The sequence below is a fragment of the Chelonia mydas genome, chromosome 1, assembly GCF_015237465.2.
Source record: "Chelonia mydas isolate rCheMyd1 chromosome 1, rCheMyd1.pri.v2, whole genome shotgun sequence".
Taxonomy (NCBI): domain Eukaryota; kingdom Metazoa; phylum Chordata; order Testudines; family Cheloniidae; genus Chelonia; species Chelonia mydas.
The window spans coordinates 44,284,932-44,311,529 of NC_057849.1; the positions used below are offsets into that span (position 1 = coordinate 44,284,932).

A 26,598-nucleotide genomic window follows, 5' to 3' on the forward strand; every position below is an offset into this window, starting at 1 on the left:
AAGGAGCATAAACACTGCCAAATTAAATGAAAAAATGTAATAAGAAAAGCCAAAAAGGAGTTTGAAGAACTGCTAGATAAAACCTCAAAAGGTAATTACAAAATGTTTAAGTATATCAGAAGCAGGAAGCCTGCTAAACAACCAGTGGGGCCTCTGGACAATTGAGATATAAACAGAGCACTTAAAGATGATAAAGTCATCACGGAGAAACTAAATGAATTCTTTCCTTTAGTCTTCACATGAGGATGTTAGGGAGATTCCCAAACCTGAGCCGTCTTTTGTAGGTGACAAATCCTGAGGAATTGTCACAGATTGAAGTGTCACTAGAGGTGGTTTTGGAATTAATTGAGAAACTTAACAGTAACAAGTCACCGGGACCAGATAGCATTCACCCAAGAGTTCTGAAAGAACTCAAATGTGAAATTGCGGAACTATTAACTATGGTTTGTAACCTGTCCTTTAAATCAGCTACTGTACCCAAAGTCTGGAAAATAGCTAATGTAACGCCAATATTTAAGAAGGGCTCTAGAGGTGATCCTGGCAATTAGACTAGTAAAGCTAATGTCAATACCAGGCAAATTAGTTGAAACAATAGTAAAGAGTAAAATTGTCAGACACATAGAAGAACATAAATTGTTGTGCAAAAGTCAACATGGTTTCTGTAAAGGGAGATCATGTCTTACTAATCTATTAGAGTTCTTTGAGGGGGTCAACAAACATGTGGACAAGAGGATCCGGTGGACATAGTGTACTTAGATTTCCAGAAAGCCTTTGCAAGGTCCCTCACCAAAGGCTCTTAGCTAAATTAAGTTGTCATGGGATAAGAGGGAAGATCCTTTCATGGACTGAGAACTGGTTAAAAGATAGGGAACAAAGGATAAGAATAAAAAGTAAATTTTCAGAATGGAGAGGGGTAATTAGTGGTGTTCCCCAAGGGTCGGTCCTAGGACCAATCCTATTCAACTTATTCATAAATGATCTGGAGAAAGGGGTAAACAGTGAGGTGGCAAAGTTTGCAGATGATACTAAACTGCTCAAGATAGTTAAGACCAAAGCAGACAGTGAAGAACTTCAAAAGATCTCACAAAACTAAGAGATTGGGCAACAAAATGGCAAATGAAATTTAGTGTGAATAAATGTAAAGTAATGCACATTGGGAAAAAATAACCCCAACTATACATACAATATGTTGGGGGGGCTAATTTAGCTACAACTAATCAGGAGAAAGATCTTGAAGTCATCGTGGATATTTCTCTGAAGAAGTCCACGCAGTGTGCAGCGGCAGTCAAAAAGGCAAACGGGATGTTAGGAATCATTAAAAAAGGGATAGAGAATAAGATCGAGAATATCTTATTGCCCTTATATAAATCCATGGTACGCCCACATCTTGAATACTGTATACAGATGTGGTCCCGTCAACTCAAAACAGATATACTGGCATTAGAAAAGGTTCAGAAAAGGGCAACTACAATGATTAGGGGTTTGGAACGGGTCCCATATGAGGAGAGATTAAAGAGGCTAGGACTTTTCAGCTTGGAAAAGAGGAGACTAAGGGGGGATATGATAGAGGTATAGAAAATCATGAGTGGTGTGGAGAATGTGAATAAGGAAATGTTATTTACTTGTTCCCATAATATAAGAACTATGGGCCACCAAATGAAATTAATGGGAAGCAGGTTTAAAACAAAAGGAAGTTCTTTTTCACTCAGTGCACAGTCAACCTGTGGAACTCCTTGCCTGAGGAGGTTGTGAAGGCTAGGACTATAACAGGGTTTAAAAGAGAACTGGATAAATTTATGAAAGTTAAGTCCATAAATAGCTACTAGCCAGGATGGGTAAGGAATGGTGTCGCTAGCCTGTTTGTCAGAGGGTGGAGATGGATGGTAGGAGAGAGATCACTAGATCATTACCTGTTAGGTTCACTCCCTCTGGGGCACCTGGCATTGGCCACTGTTGGTAGACAGGATACTGGGCTGGATGGACCTTTGGTCTGATCCAGTATGGCCATTCTTATGTTCTTTGTTCCCAGATGCATACATTTACACTTGGCTGCATTAAAACACACATTTTTTGCTTGCACCCAGTTTACCAGTCTAGCTCGCTCTGAATCAGTGACTTGTTCTCTTCATTGTTCACCATTCCCCCAATTTTTGTGTTGTTTGCAGACTTTCAGTGATGATTTATGTTTTCTTCCAAGTCTTCAATAAGATGCATAGGGCCAAGAACTGACCTCTGTAGGACCCAGTTAGAAACACCTCTGCTTGATAATGATTTCCCATTTATAGTAACTTTTTGAGATGTTTCAGTTAGCTAGTTTTTAAACCATTTAAGTGTGTGGCATGTTAATTTTGTATTCTAGTTTTTAATCTAAATCTCATGAAGTACCAAGTGAAACACCTTGCAGAAGTCTAAGTATATTATGGCAACACTTACTTTTGCCAACCAAACTTGTAATATCCTTAAAAAAAAAAAATCAGATTAGTTTGACAGGGTCTATTTTCCATAAACCCATGTTGATTTGCATTAATAACAGTATCCTTCTTTAATTTTTTTGAGTCCCATATCAGCTGTTTCATTATCTTGTCTGAGATCAATGACAGGTCTATAATTACCTGAGTCATCCTGCTTACTCGTTATTAAAAATTGGCACAACATTAGCTTTCTTCCAGTCTTGTGGAATGTCCCCAGTGCTCCATGACTTATTGAAAAATCAACATTAATGGTTCAGCAAGCTCCTCATCCAGCTTTTTTAAAACTCTCTTGAATGTAAGTTATCTGATCTGCTGATTTAAAAAATGTTTAACTTTAGTAGCTTCTGTTTAATTTCTACTCCTGAGGGAATTCTGTTCCCAAAAACTAACCCCCCCGCCTCAAATCTGCAAACAATATTTTAAAATTCTACATATTTTACTTGTTGATAAATGTGGAGGCTCCAGCATGGCAGTGGGGAACACAGGCCACTGGCCACATGGAGGTGGAGAGATCACCCTGGAGCCTTCATCTCCCCCCTGGAACATGGACCCTGACACAGCACAAAGGCTGGATTTGCCCAGAAACACCTGGGGCCCTACCCCTCCGCACCAGGTGCACCAAGATAGTAAGCAAGAGGGATAGTCTTACTTGCATGCCCAGCTTTGGCTCCCAATCTAGGTGTGGGGCAAGCAGGCTCAGCCCGGCAGGATCTAAGTGTGGAGGAGCTTAGTGTGGGGGGATCCAGGTGTGGGGTGAGAGGGTTCTTTATGGGGCAGTCTGGGTGCAGGTAGCTCTGTGGGGTTTCTGTGTGCAGGGCGGGTGAGGCAGGTCGGGGAGCATCTGGATATGGGGGGGTCTGGATGCATAGTGGTTGGGCAGACGGGGGATCAGCTCTCCGTACATTGACACCTCCCCCTGCGGCTCAGGAAAAATGGGGGCAGGAAGCTGGGAGGGATTGGAGCTTCCTGCAGTCAGGAGGTTTCTGGGGGTGGGAATGGGTCTGATTTGGCCTCAACAACTCTTTACAGTCCCATCCTCCCCAAGCTGGGACTAGCAGCTGAGCCTAGCACAGGGTAGAAGTCATTGGCAGGGGCATCCCCAGCCCCTCTGCATTGATTTACCCCTTCGCCGGCTGCTCAGGCGCCTGAAATGACACGCCTGTGCTACTGGGGAGGGGCGTGTGAATGCTCTTGTGGCTTCCCTTTGTTTCCCTGTCATTTTCTACAGGGAAGCAAAGAAATCTGCAGGGGACTTGAATTCTGTACACATGCATAGAATTCCCCCAGGAGTGATCTTCCAGAGATACTGGAAAGAGTGTGATCACCATATGATGAGACTATATCTTTTGTTTTTGTTCCCCCAGATACAGAACAGAAATATTTATTGACTATTTCTGCATCATTATTGATAATTCTGCCATTTCCCGCTAGTAATGGACCAATACCATTGTCAGGATTCTTTTTGTTCCTAATATATGAAAAAAACCTCCTTACTGTCTTTAAGTCTGCTGGCTGTAGAGCTCTCCTTGTGTCCTATGGCTTCCCTTTTTTATTTTCTACAATTATTAACTTCTGATTTATGTTCATTATTTGCAGATTCCTTTTTCTCTCATGTGGGGTGTGTGTGTGTGTAATGTATATGTGTATGTATGTATACGTATGGGTTTTTAGAGCTGCCTTCACTTCCCCTCTAAACCAAGTTGGTTTTTTTAATCAGCACAGCCTTCTTCCTTGATTGTGGCTTTTCGGGCATCTAGTAAGGTGTTCGTAAATCATTGCCAATTATCATTCAAATTTTTCTGATTAAATTCTTCCTTGCAGCTGATTTAGCTTATAATTATTTTCAGCTTAGTGAAACTGGCCCTATTAAAACACCAAGTATATATATTACTGACTTTATTCTTCTTCCACATTATAAATGTGATCAAGTCATGGTCACTTGTATTTAAACTAGCATTAACTTTTAGATCTGTAATTGGTTCTTCCTTTGTCTGTTAAGACAAGCTGTAATATAGAATTCCTCTGTGTTGGCTGCCACAGTTACTGAGTTTGGCAATTGTCATCTATAATGTTTGGAAATTCCAAGGATGTTTTAGCACTGGCAGCATGAGACATCCAGCATATGTCAGTCAAATTAAAGTCCCCCATGATCATACATTTTCCCCTCTCACACACCTGTCTACAGCGTGTAAGGAAGCAGTCATCCTGTTCTGCTCCATCATTCCACATATGTGGAGTAAAACTTGGGCCAGCATAAACAGGCTGCTAAACTAAGTTCAGAAGCATCCATCCAGTAGAGATATGCCAACTAACAGCACAAAACCAACTATCATATTTAGCAGCCTAATTGACAGTTTTGTCAGAGAATCCAATATTGCTCTTGCTTGTTTGTTTTTATTGGGATTACTACCCTTCCTTGCTGAAAACAGGTGATGGTGAATTAAACACAACCACCACCACCGTAAGATGTTTATGTTGCTTTTGGCAGCTGAAAAGCCCTGTTACAATCCCTTCTCCCCCGGTGTCCTACAACTTAAAATGAAGCTGTTAATTTCTCTTTTTGCTATCTCTCCTCTTCACTTGGGTGGTGTTTTCCCCGCCCCTGTTTTAGTTCCTCACACCTCAGTCTTTCTCCTTCTTCTTTCCCTAGTTTTTTCTGAACTCTTCTTTACTTCACTTTTCAACCTGCTTCTTTCTCCCCTGTGCTGTGCAAAAAACGATCATGACACCCTTCTGTTTTATGTGGTTTCCTCTAGACTCTTTGACACTGTGTGGGGTTTTTTGGTCTGCTGGACATGCTTACTGGAGAGCAATGCAAGGTACGTTCCTCCCCAATTGATCCCAAAAGGGGCTCAGGGTGAATCTTAAAAATGAGGGAAAGGGGTGTAAAACATGGGATACTATGCCAAATGCAGCTACCCTCTTCCTTATTACTGAGTTTAGTAAGCTGCCTGCTGTCATATTTCATAAAACCATAGAATGTTATTTTTGCCAAGAACCTCATAAAGAGCGTTCTTCCTTCTTAACAGTTGTTGTTTTGAAAACAAGCATATGTCTGGCATCTCCATGTGTTTGTAAAAGGGGAAAAAAGTGATCTATTTTCAAAACATCTAGCATAATTATGTTTTCTGCAGAATCAAGTGTTAAATGTTTTGGAAGCTTAAGCTTAATGATGTCGTCATAGCTGGTGGTCAAGATTGAAATGACGAGCACGGTTACCTGTTACCCTTGTAAATGCTCATCTGTATCTGGCAAGAGTTGTCTTCCATGGAGTTATTGTGTCTGCCTGTCCAGAGGACAATCAGCCTGTAGTAATTTTCAAAGCTAAATTTAAATGTTGAGTCAAGCTTTACTTGTCTGTGTGATTATTGGAATTGTGATGTTGCATTGAAAACTTTTTTTTTTCTTTTTGAAGTACACTATAAATTTAGGGCTTGTCTACACTGTCCCACAGTTCAGACTATAGTGGTATGAACAGTAGTGTGCACCAAAGTGCTTCACTGTAACTCCCCCGTGTGGCTGCTGAGGGCATAAACTAAAATGTTCCTACTTTGTTACATAGTCCTGTTTGAAGAGGTTCACCCAGTAGAGTTACAGCTCGGCGCTTTGGTACGCACCACTATTCATGCACCCTGTAATCTGAACTGTGGGGTAGTGTGAATATAGCCTTGGGGTCTGATTTCCCTCTCCCTCCCCCCTCAGAGATTTTGAGTATCCACGAATCCTGTTACTTTAATTGAAGCTGTGGTTGCTTAACACCTCTGAAATTTAGACCCATACTGAGTTTTATTGATTAATATTTAGAAATAATACACTAATGGAACCAATATTGATAGTAAGTGCATGCCTGAAGGATAATGACACTTAGAAATAAACAGCTTGGGTTTATAATGTTAATCAGTTATTATTTGTCTAATTGCTAAATCAATAGCTGAATAGAGTGTATTAGTAAAGCACTGGGTAATGGCTCAAAAATCCAAGGAAATGAACTAAATTTGCATTGAATATGAATATTGTCACATGGATTGAAAATTACCTGGATAACTGTAAATTGAAAGCTACTGTAAACTGAAAGGTATCAAGTCTGAGGAATATATTTAGGATGCCTATCATGCTGGTATTTAAATAGCACTCCCATGATTTAGAAGCCTTAATAATAAAAGGGAGGAATTTGAAATGGTCTTGTGGGGGGGGGAAGGGACAAAGCTGGCATTATTGAAACCTGATGGGAGAATGCCTGTCCTTTTAACATCCCGACCTACTTAGCAAGGGTAGTTGGTAAAAGGAGAGTGGGGTGGTGGTGGAAGTGGTGGTGGCCTATTTGAAAGCTACCATTATCTGTTAGTTATCAATACTTGGAAGCACAGGATCTTATAGCTCAGTATTCTAACTGATAAAGCCAAGGTGGGGAACTAGCGGGGATCTCTTGTAGTCCACTAAAATCAGAATGGACAACAGGGCAAGTGGCTCCCTAAGTATCAGTCTGTAACTCACAGAAAGAAAAATTGTGTTTATCACGTGGGACTTCAACTTGGGTGACGTCCTAATAAAGATGAGCTGAGCATTAATCTAGCGGTCATGATGTGATTATATTTTTCTTTCAAACAGAATACAGTCCGAAACAGTAATTTATATATATACTTGGTCCTGTAAAAAGGCAATGTAAATCAAGTCTTCAAATCTAGGTTGGATTAATTTCTTAAACCACAGTTACTGTGATCAGTGCATGAATTACTTAGTGTAGTTCTAAGCTTGTGTTTTGCAGAAGGTCAGACTAGATGGTCATAATGGTCCCTTCAGGCCTTAAAAAAAGTTAAAGCTATGAATCTTCTGTACACCACTTCTCCACGCTGTGCTATGGAGGGGAATTTGTGATCAACAGACAATGAAAACTATCATTGAAAGCTTAACATACAAGAGCTGCATGACAATATTAAATGGAAAGGTCATGTCTGCTAGAAGGTAGCAAAGTTCTGCTGAAGCATGGATTTTTGAGTCTAGCAGGGCTTCCTTCACATGCTAACATTTTTACAAAATCAAATTTGCTGTGACTGACATACACGTAAAGGCTCAACTCAGTCTATATGAGTGGTGTACAGAGTAGCTTTGGTTTTTCAAATGAGAAAAATGCCATGGCATTTCTTGCAGGGTTTTAGGAACCATCAATTACTATCTCAAAATATGATTTGAAACTTGTTTTCCAGATGCCAGGCTATTCTGAATCACAGGTTAAATGTGGACATTCATCACCTATGTTGCAGTACTTCAGCTGCAACAGCACATTCTTATAAAAATGCCTCCATAAATCCCTGCTGTAGAAATCCAAATAATCTGGACATTGTAAAGTTAAAATGACATAATTTAATATCGTGTGTCCCTGTTGTCAAGGTACACAAATATTTTTCACATTTACATGGATTGTATTCTAATACAGTTCTAGCCCTAAAAGTCCTTTAAAATTGATATTTTGGGCTTCCATATTTTTCTCAGTTTTTTCTTTTTTTGTTTCGGATGTGTTCACGTGACAGTTTTTTTTTTTTTTTTTACTGCAAGGCCCGCAGTCTCCTCCTGGGCTCTGAGGGTATTTCTGCACTGGAATAAAAGACCTGCAACTTGGCTGCAGCTGGGATGGGTCAACTGGCTTGGGCTTCAGAGCTAAAAATTGCTATGTAGACGTTTAAGCTTCGGCTGGAGCCCAGGCTTTGGAACCCTCCTTCCTTGCTGGGTCCCAGAGCTCAGGCTCCAGCCTGAGCCCAAATGTCTACACAACAGTTTTACAGCCCCACAGCCCGAACCCTACGTGCTGGAGTCAGCTGACCTGGGTCAGCTGCAGGTGTTTAATTATCATGTAGTAGACCTACTCTGAGAGTCAAGCTAGATAGGTTCTTTCCTGTGCTTCATCACTGGTAACAAAGGGTCTCTATTTCAAATCCCTAAATACTTGTGTAACCCCATTGCCCAGAGCAAATAGCGAGCTTTTACAGGTGAGAGCTTTTATTTAATGAAAGCAAACCTCCCCATGCAAAAAAAACCCAACAAAAAACCCACTATTCCCTCTTGTTGCAAAGAAAACATTCCAAATGTGAACTGAGTGTAACCGATGAATTCCTGTCTTTGTTAGTATGTACGTAGCTTCAGAGCCTCAGCAGTTACTTGGAGCTTTCCCATAGAACAGCAGAGTGAAAACTAACCAGTGTATGTCCGTGTTTATGGAAGGTGGGACATACTGGGGAATCAAAGGTCAGGATGTGACATAGTTTGTGTTTCCATTTAAATGATGATTCAGTTCTTGTGGGCCTCATGGACTAAGTGGATTTTTAAGAGAGAATGAGATGTTGATGACTTGACTAACTGGGATAGTGAAGGTGTTCAGTGCATAGGAGCCAATGGGGAAAATTACATGCAGATGGGAGTGGAACAGAAAACTAACAGGTGTTGGGACTCAAGTTATTGTTTGAGCAGCAGAGGCAGGGAATAGAGGGTGGGGAGTTGGGGTGGGCTGGAAGGGCGGCTGGTGGGGAGCCGGGAGCTCGTGGGGCAGCCAGGACCGTGGCGGGGAGCCGCGAATGGAGCGGAGAGCCTGGGCTCTCAGCTCCCCATACTCCTCCTCTTATGTCGGTGGAGTTGCTGCTCGTGAGGACACGTAACACTGACCAATGGAGGGTAGTGTGGACATGAGCCACTGCAATAATTACTGCGGTGGCTGTAAGTTGACCTCATATAGGTTGACTTAAGCTTTTAGTGTAGACATGCCCTCAGAAGTCTGAAATTGTATAGGTGCAGGGAGGTAAAAATGCAGGTTCGCACTACAGATCTAAAATGTTTGTCCTCCTTTCTTTAACTGATAACACATCTAGTGTCTTATTCAATCCAGGATGCTGTGTCATGCATTCCATAGGCATCTGGAAACAATTTTTTTAAAAAAGGAAATCTAAATTCTTTCTCACTATTATTGTGATGAAGATCAGCAACTCAGATATTTTAATCCTCAATCTGTGTAAAATGTTGTCTTGCTTTAAATCCTTTATGTTCCTTTCTGAAGGAATCCTCTCTTGGACAGACAGCTTGTTCTTTGAATCACATACATACCGTAGCGCTCATTTCTGTTTAGCCTTGTTTTTGTTTCAAAACATTTATTTATGCCCAGCGCTCACATGGTACAATGTGCTATACCAGGGTGGGAAAACTTTTTGGTCCTAAGGCCAAAACGGGTACAGAAATTGTATGGAGGGCCGGGTAGGGAAGGCTGAGGGAGGCTATGCCTCCCCAAACAGTGAGGCGTGGCCTGGGCCCCACCCCCTATCCAGCCCCCTGGAACCTGCACCCTCATCCAGTCCCCCCCCAACTGCCCCCCAGGACTCCCACATCCTATCCAAACACCCCTGCTCTATGCCCCTGACTATCCCCCTGGGACCCCTCACCCCATCCAATCTCCCCTGCTCCCCACCCCCTGACCGCCTCCCTGGGGCCCCCCCCACCCCCATCCAACCCTCCCTGCTCTCCCCACCCCACGTTACCTGTGGGGTGGGGGAAAGGGGGGCTCAGTCCTTTCCCTGTGTGTTTCCCCCGCTCGTTTGGCTGCTCTCCCTGGCAGTCGGGCAGGGCTCGCTCCCTGTCTGGGCTTGGCTGCTGGGGGTGGAGGGGGGCCCTAGCTTGCTTTGCCCCATCACCGGCAGCAGGGCCCAGGCCCATTGACCACTCCCCTGCAAACCCCCCTGCTCCCCGACCGCACCGCCCTGGAGCACCAGGTCTGGCGGCACTATAGCCGTGCTGCCTGGCTGGATCTGCAGTCACACTGCCCAGGTGCTGGGAGAACTGTGACTGTGAGGGAGGAAGGGAAGCAGAAGGGCAGGGGCTAGGCTCCGCCTCACTCACCGCAGTGCCCGGGAGTTGGGCTGGCTTCTCTGCAAGCGTGTCCTGACCCCATTCCCTGGCAGGAGCTTGGGGGCCAGAGGGAAGAGTCCTGCAGGCCAGATGTGGCCTGCGGGCCGTAGTTTGCCCCCCTTTGTGCTATATGCACTCATCTTTTAAAACCTCATTTCTTGTTCAGATTGTCTTTAGCACTTTTTGTAGTGTATTCAGTCTAGATGAGCCCGGGGGGGCAATCGGATGGCAAAGAAGTTACAATGCACTTGATAACAAATGAAAAATTGCTTGTGTCAAGACTACATTATTACAATTTTGAAGGTGTGGTGGGATTCCTGTCACAGATTTGCTGGGGAAATAAGGAATTCATTCAGAAAGGAAAAGCTGAGATCACACTCTGCCAATATACAGAATGCACTCACCTGTGAATAGTGAATTCAGATATGTCCTGTAGCCTGCATCTGTGAAATATTATTAATCACAAACATATGTCCTAAATGCAGAGCAGAGCAGAGGAGAGGGAGGGAGAAGAGAAATGCTTAAGTATATCTTCTTGCTTGTTTGGAGACTTTATTTAACCTTTAATTCTTAATAAGTTAATTCTGCAGTGTTTTTAAAAAAATGCCAAGAGATCTAAAAGTCAGATATTTGATATTCAGCAATTCTGTTTATTCATAGTAAATAAGTAAATCCATTTATTCATGTCTGAATACCAGTGACATCAATTAGAATTTTTGAAAGCCTTCACGATCCAGCACTAATTTCAGGCACTCAGCAGCTGACCTTCCAGGGGAAATGTCACACACAATCTATCCATCTTGCTGGTCGTCCACTACTACGATAACCTTCCATTATTCCTTCCATAATAACTTCCTCAAGGTTATTTCCATCTCTGTGCCTAATGTGACTAAAATATAAGTTGATTTCTGACATCAGGGTCTGATACTCTCCAGTAATATTTCTAACATAGGCATTTCTTTTTTTCCATCCAGGAGATACACAAGAGTCCTTTGCGGCACCACATTTCAAATGCTTCAGTTTTCTTCTTGTCAGCAGCATTAACTTCCCATGATTCACATCCATAAATCTCCATGGATAAAAAAAGGCTTTTAACCAGCGTCATCTTTGTACATTTTGAGATGCCACTGATTTTCCACATTTCCTTAAAAGAGGCCATAGCTGAGTGAGCAATCCTTAGTCATCTTCCAATTTCTTCGGAACATCCTGCTTGAATTTATATGTTGCCAAATAATTATATTCAGATACTGGTGAGACACTTCCTTGGCAAGCCCAGAATTATGGGTCACCTTATTACACCTATGCCTTAGCAAGAAATTTGCTGGTGCTAACCTGGGTGACAGTTCCCTATGACCCCAGTCTGTTAGTCACCCCTGACAAACTTCTGAGGGGTCTGCCAGCCCTTACTTTTGCCTTGCAGGTAATACTTGGTGCACTCCAGTTCCTAAGCCCTTCCCGGAGCATCCATCCTCTGTCACTGGATGCTCTCAGAAATTACCAGCTCAGAATCTCCAAAGAGCCAGTATACACAAGCTTGTTTGTGCAATCAACTAAGAATTCACACTTTACTTAATATTACAGTACTGAGATCTGCTTATGATAAAACTCTGTTAATAAACTTGTTTTAAGTGGTACTGAGTAAGGATAGTGGAAACAGAATTCAGTAAAATCAGGATCTAGATCCAGATTCTTACATAACACCCATATATACACCTTGCAATGCTTAGAATCAGTATGATACATGCTTTTATTTGATACGCTACTCAGCATTCTTTATTGATAAATAAATTCTTCTAAATACTATATCAGTGTGATTTGCTGTAGTCAGTTTGTCAAGCTTGATAGGAGTTGTTGTTTTATGACAGCGAACCCTTTGCCAATTGGGATCGAAGGGCTTTTAGGGTCACAGCTGCCTCTACAGCTTCTCTGTTAATCGTGATATCTCCTTGTATCTTGTTTTTTGTTCGTCGTATCAGCGTACGTGAATTGTGTTTTTATCACGTTCAGGAATAGTCCATATTCCTCACTAATTGACTCCAATATTTATTGCATTGCATCAGTCGTAGCAAAGAGTGTCATGCCATCAGCATATCTCGGGTTGGTTACCACTACAAATTTTTCACATGAGATCATGGCACTGATCTCCAATTGCTTTTAACAGTTATCTACGCCTGCTTCTTTCCAAGGCTTCGTGTTCATGATAGCATCCAACACTTCCTCTTGCAGGATTGATGGCCTGGCTCTGTAATTTCTTTTGTTGTCCTGTATTATGAGCGACTCTGGTGAAGCATACAGATTTGCACAGTATCCTCTCCATCTACATTTAATATCACCCTCAGTGAGGACTCTGGCTTGATTGTCTTTTATTATGATCATGGCAGGAAAAACCTTTAGGTAAGAAGCCTGACTTCTTCTGACTGAATGTATTATTATTCTATATAATTCTCAAGTTGCATACATCTTACCCTTAAATATTTTTTCATCTGCCTTTGTGTCTGTCCTGCTCAATTCCTCGTATTCTCTCCTGTGTGTTTTGTCTTTCATTCTGTCACTTTTCCACCAACTCAAACACCTTCTCAGTTAACCATGGTGCAATTTGACACTGACTTTTTGTACTGTGTGCTTTGGTAGTTTCAAGCATAATAGTTTTTGTGTTGTTCCAAATTTAATTGCGATTGTTCTCCTCTTCCACCTGTGCCAATGCTTCATACCCATCCTGGCCAAAAGTTATATAACGTTCATTGATTCTGGACAAGTCCAAAGGCAGTGGACCTGTAAAACTTTGTAAACTTTTCAGTTTTAATTTTATGTTTGAGGCTGACAGCTGATGGTCCGACCCACAGTCTGTACTCAGGAAAGTCTTCATCCATTGGACGCTAGAGTTCCATAATCAGAAGTTTCTCTCTAAATACATTGACTTTGTTTTGACACCAAGATAAAATAACATTTAATGCTGTATAATATGATCTTGCAGAAAAGTTAAAATACTATCCTATTGGACTTTTATTAAAAAAAAAAAAAAAAAAAGGAAATAGGAAATTTAATGGGGAACTAATCCTTGCAGATCTATATTTGTTCATAGCAGAATATAGGCCTCTGGTGGCACTAAGTGAGCCTACCTCGGATCAACATTACCACATACTCTTCTTTTAAAAAATAATTTTTAAAAGTCAGCAAATTGCCCACCTTCATTCTTAACATCTCTTGTTTACCCCTTTCTTTTATCGTGAGTGTTTTTTATTTAATATGTATAATTAGTTTTAAATTAACTTACACATTTTCCCAATAACAGTCCAGTGATGCATGTGTATGGTTTTAATAAAATAGTTTTTAAAAATGAAAGTTTAAAGAAAATATTTCCTTAACTCTCACATCTCCCCTGGAGAAATAACTGCACACCCACACACCTGCAGGCAATGGCCAGAACATTTAAAAATAGACTTTGCGCCATGTCTTAAAAGATCAGAAAACTTGGGCTTTCTCATACCAGTTAAGAAAGCAAATTTCTGTGTGATGTGCTTTCTGCAGAGAAAACCTGGCCACACTGTTATAACCATGTATTTAAATTAGCTTTAGCATTCCTGCTAATATCGTCTCTTTTCATGGTATTCATATTCATAGATTTATAGAGTTTAATGCCAGAAGGCACCATTAGATTGTCTACTCTGACCTCTTTTATATCACAGGCCATTAAATTTCATCCAGTTGTCCCTGTATTGAGCCCAGTAACTTGTGTTAGACTGAAGTACACTTTCCAGAAAGACATCTGGTCTCAATCTGATGACATTAAGAAATAGGGAATCCACCACTTACTTCCCTTGGTAGCTTATTCCCATGGTTAATCTTCCTTTACTGTTAATAACGTGTGCCTTATTTCTAATTTGAATTTGTCTGGCTTAAGCTTCCAGCTGTTGGTGGTTGTTATATCTTTATCTGCTAGATTTAAGAGCCCTCTAGTACCCGCTTTTTCTCCCTGTGAAGATACTGTAATATGCTGTAATCAAATTTCTTCAATCTTCTTTTTGATAGAACTCAATCTGTTTAGCTTAAGTATCTCACTGTAAAACGTTTTCTTCAGCCTTCAGTCTTTTTTTGTGGCTCTTTCCTATATTTCCTCCAATTTTCAATATCCTTTTTAAAATGTGGACACCAGTATGCGGTATTCCACTGTCGATCTCACCAGTGCCGTATACCACCTCCCTACACCTGCTCACTAGTCCCCTATTTATACCTACAAGGATTGCAGCCCTTTTTGCTTAGGGATCTTATTTTGAGTTTTGTCCACTGATATCCCTGAATCCTTTTCAAAATCACTGTTTACCACAATACAGTCCCTGTTCTGTAGGGATAGTTCCTGCATTCCTTATTCCTAGATTCGTAACTTTGCATTTGGTTGCACTAAAACTCATTTTGTGTTAATGGGCTCAAATTACTAACCAATCAAGAATGCTCCGTTTGAATGCCCTGTCCTCATTATTTACCACTCTGCCAATATTTGTCATCCACAAATTTTATCACTAATGATTTTATATTTACTTCTAAATCATTGATAAAAATGATGACTAGTGACTGCTTCCTCACTGGGTTTCTATGGAACCCAACTAAAAACATTACCACTTGATGATTCCCAGTTGACAATTACATTTTGTCAGTTAGCTAGTTCTTAAGCTATTGAACATGTGCTTAAACAGACAGCTTTCCCAGGAGCACACACAGGAACCGAAAGACAAAATAACACAACACATTTTTCACATGTGGGGATCCCCACACATAGATCTGTTCAACATCAGTAAACGAGAAATGGCCAGGGTTTTGCTCACAAGCAAGACTAGGAGCATGATCCCTGGGGGATGCTTTTCTCATCCAATGGAACGCTCCTCTCCTATACACATTCCCACTAATACTCCTAATTTTCAGAGTAATACACAAAATATGAACCAATGGCCAAAATAATACTCATAGTACCAACATGGCCCAGACAGACATGGTTCCCTAACCTGACATGCATGGCGATCTATACACCGTTCACTCTCCCTCACCTATGGAATATTCTCTCTCAGGACCCGGAGAAACTTCACCTGGAGGTGTAGCTCTGTCATGGCTCCATCGTGACTGACTGACCTGCTCAGAACAAGTAAAACAAGTGTTAATAAACAGCAGGAAACACAATACGTATACTGCTTACCTCCAAAAATGGAAAAAATTCTTCCTGCAGTGCCAGAACAAATAAATATCTGCAAGCCAGGCACCACTTCCACTAATCCTGCAATGTTTATTATCCCTAAAGAACTGAGGGCTTGCTACGAGCACGGTTAGAGTTAATCTCGCTGCCATCAGGGCCTTCCATCAGCAGGTAGATGGGTCTTTGGTATTCGCTCACCTGATTACGAAGTGATTTCTCACGGGCATACAGAACGTATACCCAGACATCTAAGAACCTATGCCAGCATGGGACTTAAATCTGGTGCTCAGAAGTCTAACTAGAGCCCCATTTGAACCCTTAGCCACATCCACGTTACTTTGCTTCCTATGAAAGTGACATTCCTGGTCGCCATTACATCCACACAAAGAGTTAGGAAGATAGGGGCTCCCATGGCTCACCCCCCAATACATATTCTTCTTCAAGGATAAAGTGACACATAGAACACATCCTAAGTTTGTGCTCAGAATATCGTCCTCATTCCACCTCAACCAACCGATTCAGTTACCTACATTTAATCCAAAACTACACACTAATGCTCAAGATGCAGTCCTGCACACATTGGATGTGCTCCACGCCTGAGCATTTTATCTGGACAGAACAAAGCCCCTCCAAAAATCACCTCGACTTTTTGTGTCAACAGAATGATCGAAGAGCTCTGCCATATCTACCCAAAGATTATCTAAATGGCTATCCAGCTGTATCCATATGTACTATTCACTACACGACACTGAAGCCCCTCCGACCATCAGAACACACTCGACAAGAGAGGTTTATCTACCTCCATAGCATTCCTACACAGTGTGCCCATTCTAGACATCTGTAGGGTGGCTACCTGGGCCTCTGAACACACATTCATGAACCACTATGTAATTACTCTCTGGTCAAGCTCAGACACAAGACTAGGCCTCACTGTACTAGCCTCAGCAACAACGAACTCCACTCCGAAGCCCCTTCCATCTTCATGAGAGCACTGCCCCGCATTCGCCTGAAGTGGAGCACCCACAGGGACAGCACTCGAAGAAGAGAAGGTTACTCACCTTGTGCAGTAACTGAAGTTCTTCGAGATGTGTCCCCCTGTGGGTGCACCGGCACCTGAAGTGGAGCACCCACAGGGGGACACATCTTGAAGAACTTCAGTTACTGCACAAGGTGAGTAACCTTCTCACCTTTATCAACCAAATTTGTAATCTCAAAGAATGAAATCAGTTTTGTTTGACAAGTCCTGTTTTTCAAAAAATCATGTTGACTGGTGTTCATTATATCCAGTTCTTTAACAATTAAATCATGGATCAGCTTTTCCATTATTTTGTGTGCAATTGATGTCTGGATAACTGACCTATAGTTACCTGGGTCATGTTGCTTGCCCTTTGTGGATATTGGCACAGCATTAGCACACTTCCATTCATCTGGATTTTTCCTGGTATTCTAAGATTTATTAAAATTAACATCAGCAGGCCAGAGATCTCCTCAGCCAGCTCTTTTAGGATTCTTGGGTGCATGCTACTTGGGTCTGTCGATTTCAAAATTGTTCATCCCTAGTAGATGTTGTTTAACCTCCTCAGTTGCTAATGGATGGGAAAGTACTTCATTTTCCATGTGGTACCAGTACATCATCCTGCTTCTTTCCAAATATAGAACAGAAATATTTATTGTACACTTCTGCCTTTTCTGTATCATTAAATATTTTACCACCTCAATGGGCCTATACTACTGCTATGATTTCTATTGTTCTAATATAGTCGAAAAACTCATTGTCCTTAGCTCTTCCAACCATGGATTTTTTCCTGATGCCTTTAGCTTCCCTTGTCAATTTTCTACACTTCGTAACTTCTGATTTATCTTAATTGCTATCTATTTTCCATTTGTTATATTGCTTTTTCATTTTTTAATTGCTGCCTTCTAGGGCTGTCAATTAATCACAGTTAACTCGCAATTAAAAAAAATTAATCACAATTAATAAAATTAATCATGGTTAATCACACTGTTAAACAATAGAATACCAATTGAAATTTATTAAATATTTTGGATGTTTTTCTACATTTTCAAATATATTTATTTCTGTTACAATACAGAATACAAAGTGTACAGTGCTCACTTAATATTTGTGATTACAAATATTTGCACTGTAAAAATGACAAAAGAAATAGTATTTTTCAATTCACTTCAGACAAATACTGTAGTGCAATCTCTTTATCGTGTAAGTGTAACTTACAAATATAATTTTTTTTTGTTATATAACTGCACTCAAAAACGAAACACTGTCAAACGTTAGAGCCTACAAGTCCACTCAGTCCTACTTCTTCAGCCAATCGCTAAGACAAACAAGTTTAATAACATTTATGGGAGATATTGCTGCCTGGTTCTTATTTACAATGTCACCTGAAAGTGAGAACAGGCATTTGCATGGAACTTTTGTAGCCCTTGTTGCGAGGTTCACTAAATTTGTGACTGAACTCCTTGGGGGAGAATTGTATGTCTCCTGTTCTGTTTTACCCACATTCTGCCATATATTTCATGTTATAGCAGTCTCAGATGATGACCCAGTGCATGTTTGTTTTAAGAACACTTTCACAGCAGATTTGACAAAACGCAAAGAAAGTATCAATGTGAGATTTCTAAAAATAGCTAAAGCACTTGACCCAAGGTTTAAGGATCTGAAGTGCCATCCGAAATCTCAGAGGGATGAGGTGTGGAGCACGCTTTCAGAAGTCTTAAAAGAGCAACACTCGGGTGTGGAAACCAAAGAACTCGAACCACCAAAAAAGAAAATCAACCGTCTGAGTCAGATGCCACCAGCAGATGGTGAAAATGAACATGGGTTGGTCCACTCTGCTTTGGATTGTTATCAAGCAGAACCCGTCATCGGCATAAACGCATGTTCTCTGGAATGTTGCTTGAAGCATGAAGGGACATATGAATCTTTATCGCATCTGGTGTATAAATATCTTGACACTAGCTAGAACAGTGCCATGCGAACGCCTGTTCTCACTTTCAGGTGACATAAACAAGAAGTGGGGGAGCATTATCTCCTGCAAATTGTAACCAAACTTGTTTGTCTGAGTGATTTGCTGAAGTAGGACTGAGTGGACTTGTAGGCTCTAAAGTTTTACATTGTTTTATTTTTGAATGCAGTTTTTTTGTACATAATTCTACATTTATAAGTTGAACTTTCATGATAAAGAGATTGCACTACAGTACTTGTATTAGGTGAATTGAAAAATACTTTTTTCTTTTTTACAGTGCAAATCTTTGTAATAAAAAAAAATAAAGTGAGCACTGTACACTTTGTATTCTGTGTTGTAATTGAAATCTATATTTGAAAATATAGAAAACATCCAAAAATATTTAAATGGTATTCTATTAGTGTTTAACAGCGCGATTAATCACGATTAATTTTTTTAATGGCTTGACAGCCCTACTGCCTTCAGTTTCTCCTTCCACATGCGTACAGTGATGAAGTGGTTCTCAAATAGCTAGGAACCTAGTTATATATTATTTGTATTACTGTAGTGCCCAAGGCCCTGTTGTGCTAGGTGCTGTACAATCCTGTGTCCTCAGGGGCTTAAAGTCTAAGTATAATCCAACAGATGGAGATAGAAAAGCAGGCATATGAGTAAAAAATTAGACAATTTTGCTCAGCATAATAGGCAGTAGTCTTTGGACACTAGTAGCTTACTGATGACGTGTTTCGTAGGCGTTCTGTCAAGAGTTTTGAGGAGGGATTTGAAGGTGAATAATGAGAGGGCTTTGAGGATGTTTATGGGGAGCACCATGAGAGAAAGCATGCAAGTATTTGAAAATTGTAACAAGTGGGCAGTGGAGGTTGTCATAAAGATCAACGGCTAGAAATACAGTTGAATGGATTCTTTTAACCCTTTCTGTGACATGGTGAGCTCACTGAGACTGTTGATTTAGTCTTCAAGATGTCCTTTATCTAGTGTATCTCTCTCTTCTTCCTTGCATTATGCAACATACTGTATCTTTCTAAGCTTCACTATATAACTTTGTTTCTACTCCTGTCTTATTGATGGAACTCAGTAGTAAATCATTGCCTAGCTTGAAAAATTTGCACGCAATCTAACCGTATGATAAAAAGGTAATTTGTAGGGACTGAAAAGAGTACTGACGAATGACTGGGAAAGCTATTTTAACTTCAAACTTCTAGATCTACCATGCAGAGTTAAAATATTGAATAAACTAGTAAGAATTGCTGTAAATATTTTTTTTTTGCTATATTTGCACTTTTTTTAGTGGGAATATATTTTTACAGCAATCAAAATAAGTCCTTATGAATTGTTTGAGTTTAGGTAAGCTAGTGCAAAAATATCATTTGGAGGCAGCAGTGTATAATGGGTAGAGCAAGTAATTGGGAGCCAGGATACCAGGATTCCATTTTCAAATTGTTGTGTGACTGTATGGGTGAGGTACTTAATATTTCTCTACATCAATTTTTCTATCTGAATAAAGTGGATGATATTCATCTCTGACTTTTTGTAAAAGCACTTTAATTGGTTGGAGGCAATGGAAATCTGAAATATACATAACAAAAATACTGTAAATGTGAATCTCATGTAATGCTTCTGATTTTTTTATGGAGAACAGGAAAGAGGAAATTCAATAAGGGTGGTGACGGCTAAAGACAGGTCACTATCTAGGATATTGCTATGGTTATTTAGTAATTTGTGTGCGTATGTGCGGAATAACTTTCGTCCTATAAGGTACCTAGTAAGGATGGTTGACTGTCTTGTATATGTATTGAGGGTTTTGCTTTAATAAATTTTTATGTTTTTTCAAACATTGGATTTTTTTTTCCAAACACTGGTATTCTTGCAAGGAGCAGAGTATTTTCTGGCATCTCATCTAATTTCATAATTTAATGTCTAGTAGACTTCAATCGTGGATCCGTAAGATATGGAAAATAGCAGAACCTTTTAAAATATGCCTCTACTGTCAATCTCTTATGGGCAAACAAGCTCCCAGGAGAGATTAACTTCATGGAAATCACTTGTTCTAGAAGTTTTTACAGCACTTATGTCACTTTCCATATTATAAATAACGTTAAGATTTTTGTCACGGTTATTTTTAGTAAAAGTTAGGTCACAGCAAATAAACACACATTCGTGGAAACCTGTGACCTCTCTGAGTTTTACTAAAAATAATGGTGGGGGGGTGGGGGGGGTGAGGGAATGACTGAAGTCTGAGCCCAGTGAGGGATGAGAGCCAGAGCCCCATAGGAGGGTGGGGAAGGGCCTCCAGGACCCACAGCAGCTCAGAGTATCGAGGTACTTGCTGCCTGAGGCTGTTTGTGACATTTTCAGCTTCAGTCTCAGATATCTCTGAAAGTCACAGAAACCATGACTTCTGTGACCTCCGCAACGAAATCTTATCCTTAATTATAAATGAAGCCTTCATGGTGGTTTAATGGGAAAACTGCAATGCTTCATTCATACACAGATAAATGCTACTGATTATTTTTTGTTAGTGGGTTTATTTTGTGTTGAGTAGTATTAGATCTATCTTAGGAAAGATCTCAATATAACTTTTTAAGTAAGATAAACCTGGCACACTGGGTTTTTTTTTTTTTTTTTTTTTTTAAACCATGACGTGCATTATGTAATGGCTCTCCCACTAAGATTGAGCCCTTTTAAGAAGGGGAGTGCATCTGACCCTTACTGAAACAACTAGAGGTGGAAGTCAAGATTTTAATAATGCACTGATTCCTTAACCACAGTAACTACAATTGAGATGAGCCACTACACTGTTTATAATACTTCAACATTTTGAGGGATTGTCTACACAGGGGGTTTAATCTACATCTTTTCAAGTTCATTCACTTTGAAAATGCTTGTTTACATGACACAGTTCACTGTAGTGCTCTGACTCTGTATTTATTGCAAACTCTGGAGTCCTCTTTCAAAGGGAACTAACTTTTGCTGTGAAGTGAATTAGTCCTGTCTGTGTGTATACAATGCTTCTGTGAACTGCTTTGGCAGTCGCCCAGTGGCTATCCCATACTACTTTGCTGGTGACCATTACTGACTTGTCTGTTTTACCTGTGTGCCCTCCCATGCTCTCAGGCCAAGTTTACCTGTTGAGCCCACCCTGTTTATAAGCTGGCGCACAGCCTAATTTTGTTCATTTGCTCCTGGATTCCAGTTTATTACAATACCTGTGACAATAACCCAGGAACACACTTCAAGTAGCTGCTTGAAGTGGTACAGAGACTCTGGATCTCATCGCCATCTGGGGAGAAGATGCGTTAGTACAGCCACCTCAATAAAGATCTTTTGGTGGCATTACAAGGCAGGTTCTTACGAGGGTCCGTGACCGGGATGCCAAACAGTGCTGGATAAAGAATAAACAGCTCAGAAGCACCTATATTAAAATGAAGGACGTCACGAAAAAATCCAGTAGCGGACATGTAGCCTGTGCACTTTTTTTTGATGAGCTGGACAATATTTTACATAACTACATGACCGCCTAACCCGGGAAGCTTGAGGAGCCTGCTGTTACCCTCTCCAATGATGACCAGCAAGCCTCATCAGAAGATAAGCATGAGGAGCCCACAAGGAAGAGATTGCCCTGGGAAGCCAGGATCGGGGACTTGGGATCCTGATGTTGGCAAGGTAGAATGAAAGCCTGATTCCTGCCCTGTAGCAGCCAACTCCCATTCGCAGGCAGCAGCCCACACCGTGACCAAAGAGGCTGATCCAGTGGAGTGGATGTTGGCATGTTTTTTATATGTTTAATAATTTACTATTTAAGTTTTAATTATGCTACACTGCCATACTAGCTTCTCTTCTGGGTGCCCCATGTCTGCAGCTGTAGTAGAAAGTGAGCTAGAAGCCTTTCCGAGTCTGAGGTCCCCACCTCCCTCCATTAGTCGACTCTATTGGTTTGCACCATGCCCCCACACCCTGGTATACTACACATTAACTACGTTCCCCTTTCCTCCAAAATGAACAAAAAATAGAAAAATGCAGAGAGGTCAAGACAGTATTTGAGGACAGAGAGGGAATCCAGTAAGGGGCTTTCCAGGGAAATTGTTGCAGTGCCAAAGGACAGTGATAGTTGCTGGGAAAGTGTTGCTATGGCCAAAGACAGCCTGGAGAAAGACAGGGCAGTGCAGAAGTGAATCTTGGAGGCAATACAAAGCTAAAATGCACTGTTGCAGCATGTTACTATTAGGGCAGCAGGCAATGCAGTACTGTGCACCAGCACCTAGCGATGTTATACAGCCCCTGAACAATACAGGCTGCTGGGAGCAATTAACTCTTCCTCCCTGCTGAACCTCCATGGCATTACTGCAGAAGACGTTCCCCTTCCAGGCCCCAGCTTAGGGCACTGAGAACAGTAGCACCTGTGGCCCCAGCTCTTTTGAGCCCTCTGTTGCCCCAGCCAAATTTGATCCATGACATTCCTTGCCAAAAGTACCAGAAGTGGCAGAGCAAAGGTGTATACTTGCCTGTGACTTTGACCCCTCCCCCCTGCCCTTTATGCCCTGCCCTGCACTGTTTTGTTTCACTATTGTTTTTTTAACATACTGTTTCATCATTAAAAGCCATTTTTGTTTCAGTTGAAGGTGCATTTGTTAGATAATAGTCTGTTTAATAAAAGCCTTTAAAATTTTTCATAATGAGTTGATGGTTTGTTTCACACAGAAAATAATAGTTTTTTTCAGTAACTCATAAGATTTTTACAAACACATGTAGGCAAAGATTGCCACAACGCTGCATTTCTACCACCTGGTAAAAGTGAACTGCAAAAAAGAAAATTGCCCCACTTCCCTTCATGGGTTAACAGTTGGATGTACAGCTGCACAATTTCAGGCCAGAGACTCAAAATAAGAGCAACAGACATCTGACAATATTGCCCCAGCTGTTTGCATTTTGTATTGGACACCTTGCTGACTGCGCCAACCACTGAACGAATCTCTGCAACTCAAGCTCCCACCTATTGCTAAGGCTTTCTTCCTTATTTCCCAAATACACACAAAATACAACCTCCTTCTAAAATCTTTGGGATTTTTTTTCCTGCTGCTTCCAACCTATTGCACAAACAGCAACATCTCCCTTTCAGGCAGCCAAATGCATACTTCACTGTCATTCTGCAACTATTGAGGTGGTAGTTACAGTTCCTTTCTTCTGTCTGAGCAGCCTGTGAATGGCTCCATTAACCAAGGAAGCAGAGGGTAAGCTGGGTCTCCCAGGATAACTGGGAGCAGCGTCCATGCCATTAATGTCCATAGTGTTCCTGGGAGACAACACTCATTTCTTCATTAATTTAAATAGAGCTGTGTTCTGAAAGATCTTAGCATCTTGTACCCTTCCAGACCATTGAGCACTTATGTCTGTAAACCTGCCACAGTGATTGATGATTGACAAGCCCTTGGAGCACCATGGAGAAATAACAATTCCTGTTTATGAATTCTGAGCCTGGAGAAGGGGGCAGGAGCACAAATAATAAGCACATGGGTCGCGTCAGTTGTCCCATTACATTTTAGGAATCCTGTGCATGCAAAACCATCAACATCCTGAGCATGACTAAACTGGTGCAACATACCTTTTGCATGGAATCACACACCTGCATGATGATGGGCCTATGGTTGATCTTCCCACACTGAATTGGTGTGCTATATACCAGTAACATTTGGGTTTGGCCAGCTTCCAGACCTCAATTGTGACCCACTTGGCATTGGGCACTGCATGTTTTGCTGCTGCTGTAGCTCTGAGGTTAGTTCAGCACGTCTTCAAAAAGCTTGCCTTCCCTATCCTGAAATTCTCTCCCCACTGCTGGCCATTGTAGGTCTGCAGAACAGTCCCTTTCTACCAGTCCATGCTGGTTTCCCAAGCCCAGAAACAGCACTGCTGTGAAGCTGCTCCAGGAACAAGTCCTCTGTCAGTTGCTCAGTCTCTTCCTCATCTGTGTCCAGGTTCTGCCAATGCTGGAGACCCTCCTGCTGCTGGAGAAGCTGCTGTCACTGCCACATCATTTGCTTGGTCATGTGGCAGTTGAAGTCCCAAGCTGAATTCATAGGGCTTTGAATGCTGAAATACAGCTCAAGCAGCCTTTGTATAGTTGAGGTTGCCAGCATAGCGGTGCAAGCATTGTTGGATACTCCGGACCCTCGTTAGAACGCGTGTCTATATAGTGCGAATTTGCATATAACGTGGTCGTGGCCATGGATCCCAAATTTTATTACTTTAATTGCACTTCATTTTAACGCGGTCCCCGTGTTAAAGCAGTACCGCGTATGGATCCCAAATCCCACGTTCTAGTGAGGGTCCGGTGTACTTGCTGGTTGACAGCAATTTGGAAATGGTGCTAACCTGCCCACAAAGGAAGTATAGGGTGGAGACAGATGAGTCATAGGATATTGCGCAGTGAGAGAAATTCCAGAATGCACACTGTTCAGCAGCGAAGTAAAGGAGCATGGACTACCCTATGCGAATTCCATGTCCTCAGTTCATAGCAAGCCACCCCCAGGTGTAAAAACAATGATGCACAGTTACAGAGTGCACCATCCTCTGTACATGCTAATATTGTGGCTTGTGTGATGTGTATTACCTGATATGCTGCAAAAAGCTGTGGACTAAATTTGCTGTGTAGACAAGCACTTAGTCTGTTTTTGTTCAAAACAGGGTTAGTGTTCCTTTCAAGTGTTTTTAATCACTCTGTGTACCTGATTTCAATGCGTTTAGTTTGGATTCATGTTTGTAGTTGAAAGGCTATATACAAATTGTGGATTGATTGATTTGATTGTTTTATCTGTAAATAAATAAATAAATAAATCTGAGGCTTGCTAGCCAGTTACAGAACAGCTTTTTTGTCATTTTGAGACTAGAAAGAATGTTTGCTTATTATAGCTTCCTTTAAAAGGTAAGTAGTTAATGGGAGCTATTGTTCCTTTTATTGAGCATGCTTTCATTTAGCTCACTGTTGTGATTGAAAGGTTGTGTGATAAACTACAAGTGGCTTTTTAAATTATAATATGTTAAGGTGCTTTCAACTACAGAACAATTTATGAAGGTTTAAAACATTTTGAGTTGTAATTATGATGAACTGAGTGGTGAAAATAACACTTCCGAAGTCAAAGACTTGCTATACTAAGGTCTGTAACAATGGCAAAAACCTTGCTAATCCAGGAGATCATTGACCATTTAGGATCTTGTTTTGTAAAATATCAGGAATAAAAATAGCGCACATTTTTGGTCTTAATAATTTGAGATATCAGATGTTAAGAGCACATTCTGATTACCCACATAATTGGGGAGCCTCTCGGTAAAGTTAAAGGGGGGAAAAAGCAGGGTGACATGAAGGTAGTGGTCTTCTATTGACCCTCAAATCAGGTTGATGAGGCATTTCTATAACAAATATCCAAAACACAAGAGCTGGTAGCAATGAGGGCGGATTTAACTACCCAAACATTTTGTTGGAAAAATAATTTGGCAAAACACAAAGTAAGTTCTTGAAATGTGTCTGAGAGAACTTTTTTGTTTTAGTGGGTGAAGGAAGTAACTGCGTGGGCAGCCATTTTAGACTTGATTCTGACCAACAGGGATGAATTGGTTGTGAATCTGAAGGTGGAAGGCAGTTTTGGTGAAGGTGCTCGTGAAACGATGATTTCATGATCCTAAGGAAGGGAAGGAGTGAGAGTAGCAGAATAAGGAAAATGGACTTCAAAAAAGCAGACTTTAACAAACTCAGAACTCATAGGGTAGTGTCCCATGGGAAGAAAACTGAAGGGAAAAAATGTTCAGGAGAGCTGGCAGTTTCTCAGACAATATTTAAAGCACAACAGCAACCTATCCTGATGCAAAGATAAATAAAAGGTTCCATAAATACATTGTGAGCACGAGAAAGATGGATAGTGTATGTCCACTACTTAGTGCAGCAGGAAAACTAATAATGGAAATATCATAAAGGCTGAGGTGTTTAATGCCTGTTGTGCTTCAGTCTTCACTAAAAAGGTTAATTGTGACCAGATACTTAACACATTATTAAAAGCAAGGTGGGAGGAACACAAATCAGAATTGAGAA

The 26,598-nt window shown here is 41.0% G+C and overlaps 1 protein-coding gene across 7 annotated transcripts in view; it reads left to right on the forward strand.

Moving 5' to 3' along the window:
- Positions 1-26,598, forward strand: part of WASF3 (WASP family member 3) — a 138,483-nt gene that overhangs the window by 14,905 nt on the left and 96,980 nt on the right. For 2 of the 7 annotated variants that reach the window (XM_037891436.2, XM_043531058.1), the window contains exon 2: positions 5,228-5,290. The exons of the other annotated variants lie outside the window; for them this stretch is intronic. The gene's annotated coding sequence lies outside the window, so the exon portion shown is untranslated. The remainder of the gene's footprint in view (positions 1-5,227; positions 5,291-26,598) is intronic. 7 annotated transcript variants of the gene reach the window in all.